Source organism: Pristiophorus japonicus, chromosome 7, assembly GCF_044704955.1.
Source record: "Pristiophorus japonicus isolate sPriJap1 chromosome 7, sPriJap1.hap1, whole genome shotgun sequence".
Classification (NCBI taxonomy): Eukaryota; Metazoa; Chordata; class Chondrichthyes; family Pristiophoridae; genus Pristiophorus; species Pristiophorus japonicus.
This window is the reverse complement of record NC_091983.1, coordinates 4,780,296-4,786,295: the sequence shown is the minus strand read 5'-3', so window position 1 is coordinate 4,786,295 and position 6,000 is coordinate 4,780,296. Positions and strand designations below refer to the sequence as shown.

Below are 6,000 nucleotides of genomic sequence, written 5' to 3'. Positions count from 1 at the left end.
ACTTGGGCTGGGCAGTTCCAATCACACATCCAGAGAAACGTCTGGGTGTGGCTTATCCTCCAATCAGCAATCAGGTCATGTGATAATGGAGAGCCAAACTGCCAAAACACAGTGCAAATAACTGGGTCCTTTTTTTAATGTAACACTCACTGAACATTTTGCTGCTCAGTGCACATTTATTTAACTGATCAAAGGCAAGGTCAGCTTAAACCGAACACAAAGTTCAGTTCAGTAAAAGGTTAACACATTCAGGGCTAGACTTTCCACTTTTGTGCAAATTGGCAAAAAATGGGCGTTATTTCCAGCGTGGGCAGTAAATATGTGTTTCGAGATCGCTGGATTATCGCCCATTTCCAAAACCCTAACTGTCCACTTTTTTAAATGGGTGTTACTTTGAGCGATCTGAAATGGGTGTTAGCGTTAACATTTTTTTCTCCTCCAGTCAGGAGGTGAAGGGGAAGGGGTAGAGGTGGGGAGGAGAAGCAGGGAGGGAGGGGTGGAGGAAAGTGAAGTACATGGCCGCAGGTGTTGTCTAGGGCATATTTTTAGGTTGCTGGTGCTATTTTGGTGAGTGGGTCGGGGCCAGGGGTGAGGAGGCTACCTTGTTGGTTTGCATTTGTGTTGTGTTTTGCTGGAAATGGGGACCATTGTAATGATGTAACTGTAATAACTTTGTTGTGGGGTGGAACGGGACTGTGGTGGCATGTTTTTTACAGTTATCCTTATGATTTCAGACAAATGGCCTGATTAAAAGTTTTTTTACTTAACATAACCTTGTTGCGCATTGTCTCAGATAGTTGCACCATTACACACTGGTGATTCCGTAACATGAAATGGTATAATTATGCTTAACTTGAATCAGCTTAAAGTTTAACTATCACCAAGGTGATGCACACCATTTATGTATGACCTGCACACCCTGCAGTGTTGCAGCTTTGTAAATACCACCATCGTTCTTTCAAGAAAAGCGCTCATTTATGAACTGCTGATGTAAGAGTATTACAGCTATGTAGCCACCACAGGCCCTTTCCTGTGGTCTATAGGCAGTTGGGGGCATAGTTTCAGCATCAGCCTGATTGTCTGGCCCGAGGTCAGCGTCCACCTCCTCGTCCTCCTCTCCCTCTCTCCCTCCTGAGGTAGACCATCAGACCCTTCTGGCAATTCTTGTCCCCTCCTGATAGCCAAGTTGTGCAGCATGGAACACACCACCCGAATTCAGCTACCTGCTCAGGGTGGTACTGGAGCTCACCTCCTGATTGGTCTAGGCATCTAAGGCAGTGCTTAAGTACTCCAGTACTTTTCTCGATGATATTGCGAATGGATCTGTGGCTCTCGTTGTATTGCTTCTCAGCTTCGATGTTGGTGTCACGTAGGGGGGTCATTAGCCAGGTGGCGAGGCCATATCCTTTGCCACCAAGCATCCAGCATTGACCTTGCGGCTGATTGGTAAACATGTCAGATACAGTGCTCTCACACAGGATGTGAGCATCATGGATGCTACCCGGAAATTTAGCATTCACTGCCATAATAATTTTCTGGTGGTCAACAGTGAGTTGCACATTCAGGGAGACACGGGGGGGGGGGAGCGGGGGAGAGACATGGGGGGGAGAGATAAAAGGGGGGTAAAATAAGATATATGGTTCCTAAAAACTTCTGCATCCTGAAAGGGTGCCTGCGTCATGATGTGTGTACAGTCTATTGCTCCCTGCACCTTGGGGAAGTTAGCAATTCAGTAGAATGCTAAAGCCCTTTCAATCTGAGCCTCGCTGGTCACAGGGAAGCTGATAAAGTCCATTCTGCATGCGTACAGGGCTTCAGTGACCTGTCTAAAGCAGCAATGTGTGGCATGCTGAGATATAGTGCAAATGTCACCAACTGAGGCCTGAAAGGAACATGACACGTAGAATGAAAGTGTCACGGTGACCTTGACCTCGACGGACAGTGTGGTCCTGATGGTGCTGGCAGGCTGCAGATCTCTCTTGATGAGCTGGCACATCTCACTGATAACTTCCTTGTGGAAGCGGTCTCTTAAGGCATGTGGTGTCCATCAAGTTGAGGTAAGACTGCTTCTCCCTGTAAGTGCAGGGAGTGTAAGGTCTGGTCCTCCTCATCAGTCTGGCATGTCTTACATTGGGCACATAATGCTGTCGAATGTACCTTCTGCCATCTCGAGTCTGCAGAATGTACGTGGTCGTCAAGAGAGGCTGAGAAATGACAGGCCCCATTCCAATAGCTATCAGTATTACACCGATTGTTCACAAACAATAAATGTCCCCACTAAGGTACCTAAAGTAAATTCCAATTGTCCACAGTATGAAAAGATGTTTGTTCAGATGTTTGCATCACCTTAAAAGACCTGCAGAATACATCCAAACTCCCCCGAAGTTGAAGCAGAGAAGCTTTTTAAATGATGCGACCTATGATTTAAAAAATGCCGTCCATACTGTTGTGATTAGTTCAGATCAGTTCAACTTTTGCACAGCGTTTTTTTTCGGCGAGCGATATTGTCGGCGAGATTGGTGCGAGGTGCCGAAAGTAATGCTGGGCGATTTTCTGGATGTTAGTTTCGGCAAGTGTGATCTTCATGACAAACAACAGTGGTCGGGGTGTGTTATTAAATCTCGGCGTTAATTACGTGCTGAAAGTAACGCTGGGTGATATTATGGGTGTTGGTTTCACCCATTCTGATCTTTCTGCCCAAAAAAAGTGGGCGGTCGGTATTATTTTTTATCAGCGTTAAGTTCATGCCGAAAGTAATGCTCGCCGATAAGTGACTGAGAAATGGGCGTTAGTTTCCATTTTGTGGCTAAATGGGTGATATATGGACGTTATACCTCATTTCAGTGTTAAAATGGACGTTAAGTGGGCGGTATGCATGCAAAAATAATGGAAAATCTAGCCCAGTGACTGGCCAATTATCGCTCTGTGGGGAGCACCGGGAAAATCAGCTTCTGGTTACCTGAGGCCGGACTGATCGAGATCCAGTCACAGGAGCGGAGCAACTTCGGAGATAAAACCTGTCCCTGGTTAATTATAATGACGTAATGGTGGACAACCCGAAATGTCAGATGAATTCAGTTTGGATCAGATATGAATTAGGTGGGAGAATGGAGCAGCGTTTTGTCTTTCAGCTGAAATAAGTTCATGTTGCTGAGGCGGTTATTGTCAAACTGGCTGAAAAATCAGAGCAGCCGCTCCCTTTCGGGAAACTGACTTTAGGAATGTTTTAGACTGAAGCCGATTTCAGGGCTGAAAAAAGCATCTTTCTCCCATAGGAGGAAGCGAATTACTAATCTTTATATAATAACAGGTCGGAGGGCCCCGGGACTTTTAGCAAATGTCTATTTTTACTGGAGTTCCCTGGAACAAGAGATAAAGTAAAAATGTAGAACACGCTTTGTTCACAGGTGAAGCGGCAGAGAATTGACAAACTCGTTGAATTTGATTTCACCAGAAAGACCGCTCCCTGTTCTGAAGCGAATGAGGAATGTTTGAGTTGAATCCACCCTGAGGGCGGAGTCTCACAGGAGGAATTGATCAAACTAACAATTTGTGACTTGCTGAAATCAAACAAGAACTTCTTTCTGATTGGTTGTAGTGAACCAACAAATATCTATATCACAAAATCTACACGGAACTAAAGACAGAAAATACTTGCGGGATCGAGGTAAGGTTAATATCGCTGTTAAGCTTCACTTCTGCGTTTTATTCTCCCATTTACCTTCCCTCTCTAAAGCCTATTTCCCGCGGTCTGAAAGGCAGCTATTCTGTGAGCGTGGGCTCTGACTGTGACTGAGGGCACTCCATTTTACACCGGGGATTTCAGAGTTAAACCCATTCCGGGTCTCCACCAGGCTCCTCATAGACACAGTAAGAGCGGTTAAAGGCAAGAAAGCAGGATCACGAACTCTGGGGATTTAGTCCATCCTGGCCCACCTATCTTTATGGAATTCACAGTTCAGACAGACGGGGTTGGGAACCTGTGTCCTTGTAATTCGGGACGAACCGTTTGGTGCCCGATACAGTTTTATTTAACTGATCAAATGCGACCCCAGCAGTTTAGATGAACACACAGTCAAGCTCAGTAAAGGGTTAACGCTCTGTGCCGAGCACCGGGAAAATCAGCCTCGGGTTACCCAGTCACAGCAACTTCGGAGCTAAAACTTACCCCGGTTAATTATAATAACGAAAGGCTGTATAACCGAGAAATGTCAGTTTAATTCAGTTCAGTCCTGAGGTGAATTGTGAGAGTGGAACAGGAACTTTTGCTTTTGTAAAAAAACTTCATGTTAACGAGGTGGTTATTGTCAAACTGGCCGCTCCCTTTTGAGAGAAACTGAATTCAGGAATGTTTTACACTGAAAATGGTTTCAAGGTTGAAAGCATCTTTCTCTCAAATAGATAGGCGGAAATCTGCATGTAGAATCTAATTACTCAAATTTTCAGCAGGTAGGAGCGCCCCAACACCTAGCAAATGTTTCTATTTTAGTGACATTCCATGCGACAAGATGAGATAAATGCATAACTAACATTGTTCACAGGTGAAGTGGCAATGAACTGTTGGATTTGATTTGATCAGAAAGGCCGCTCCCTGTTCTGAAGCGAAAGAGGAATGTTTGATTTGAAACCAGCATGAGGGCGGAGCTCAATCTCTGAGCAAGGCGCAGATCAAACACTCAATCTGTGACTTGCTCAAATAAACAAAGGTGAAAAATATATATATTATATATATATTTTCTAAAGCCTATTTTCCGCGGCCTGATATATTCCCGAGCGCCGGGGAAGTACTTCACTGAAAGTTACACGCCAACGAGGCGGTTATTGTTAAACTGGCTGAAAAATCAGAGCGGACGCTCCCTTTAGAGAAACTGATTTCAGGAATGTTTTCGACGGAAACCGGTTTCAAGGCTGCAATAGCCTTTGGTTTAGATAGGAGGACACAATTACTGATCTTTGTATAAAAAGTGGACACCGGGTCTTTTAGCAAGTCTGGACAATTAGCCTCTGGTTACTTGAGGCCAGACTGAATGCGATACAATCATAGGACTAATTGTGCACGATGAATAATAATGATTAATTTATGTTTAACACTGCCATGTCGGTAACAATCAATACGGAAGTGAATTAGGGGGCGGGTGGGGGAATGGAGCAGTTTTGTTTTTGAAGCAGTAAGTTCAAGTTCATGAGGCCGTTATTGTCAAACTGGCTGAAAGAGAGTCGGCTCATCCTTCAAGAGAAAAGTACAACTTCAGGCATGTTCTACTGAAAAAACGACCTCGGGGCAGAAACCGCATTTCACACGGATAGATGGATCCTTCTCAATTGACTTTACATAATTAACTACTCAAATGTTAAAAGGAAGGAGGCCCAATCACCAATCTTGATATAAACAGTAATTACTGATATTACCAACAGATAGGACATATTGCCAATCTTGAAAAACAGTAATTACTGAAATTGCCCACAAGTAGGGTCCATCACCAATCTTTAGGGTTTTTAGTGTCCCCCTCCCCTTTTATAGGGGGCCCCAAAAAAACACAAAAAAGCTACAAAAATACAAAAAAAACCAAACAAACAAAAACAAAGGCCTTGGGAAATGTTTGGAGTGTCCCCCAGATCGGCGGGGGGGGGGGGGCACTTGATCTAATGTTTATTTTTGTTTACTCTAAAAGAGTTATAAACAGTAATTACAGAATTTACCAACACGTAAAACAGGGAAGATATACAGACACGCCAATAAGTTAAACCGAATCAAGTCACCACCATGTGGCTTTAACCTCCTTATTAATAAACTGACCCCAGGCGGCTAAAACCACCGGTATTAATAAACTGACCCAAGAAAGTTAAAAGCTCCAGTAACAATAAACTGACCCCAGACGGGTAATAACCCTAGTATTAACAAACTGATCCCAGAAGGGTTTCAATCCTAGCATTAATAAACTAAACCCAGGTGGATATAAACTCCAGTATTAACAAACTGTCACTCATTGCTAAAATCGC

The 6,000-nt window shown here is 44.0% G+C and overlaps 1 protein-coding gene across 18 annotated transcripts in view; it reads left to right on the top strand.

Moving 5' to 3' along the window:
- Positions 1-3,472: 3,472 nt before the first annotated feature.
- Positions 3,473-6,000, top strand: part of LOC139267034 (mucin-22-like) — a 120,809-nt gene continuing 118,281 nt past the window's right edge. For 9 of the 18 annotated variants that reach the window (XM_070884703.1, XM_070884709.1, XM_070884707.1 and 6 more), the window contains exon 1: positions 3,476-3,667. The gene's annotated coding sequence lies outside the window, so the exon portion shown is untranslated. Of the gene's footprint in view, positions 3,668-6,000 lie in introns of all 18 variants that reach the window. The other 9 variants (XM_070884699.1, XM_070884714.1, XM_070884711.1 and 6 more) reach the window with 5 other exon arrangements.